This window comes from Tigriopus californicus, chromosome 2 (assembly GCF_007210705.1).
Source record: "Tigriopus californicus strain San Diego chromosome 2, Tcal_SD_v2.1, whole genome shotgun sequence".
In the NCBI taxonomy this organism is placed as follows: domain Eukaryota; kingdom Metazoa; phylum Arthropoda; class Copepoda; order Harpacticoida; family Harpacticidae; genus Tigriopus; species Tigriopus californicus.
Genome location: NC_081441.1, coordinates 2,998,317 through 2,998,637, shown reverse-complemented (window position 1 = coordinate 2,998,637; position 321 = coordinate 2,998,317).

Sequence of the window (321 nt, the reverse complement as noted above, 5' to 3'; positions counted from 1 at the left end):
GATTAAAAGTGGTTAAAAACGGCCTTATCAACTATTCTGCTTATTAACATTAGAAGCTTTTTTTTCATTTTTACACCTTTTTGGGCATTTTCCAACTATTTTTAATTTTTCTCAACTTTAAAGAAATTATTTCTACCAAAACAGGCAATTATTTCTTTTCAAGGTCTAATCATCACAAAAGTTAGCATCTTGTGCTTATTGATTACCATTCTGCATACATTTATGTACTATGCTTTGAGAGGGCAAATCTTTTGACACGGTCGTTTGATTGAGTTGAAATATCAAATTCGGAAATGCAAAGACCTGCGAGGTGCGAGGCCC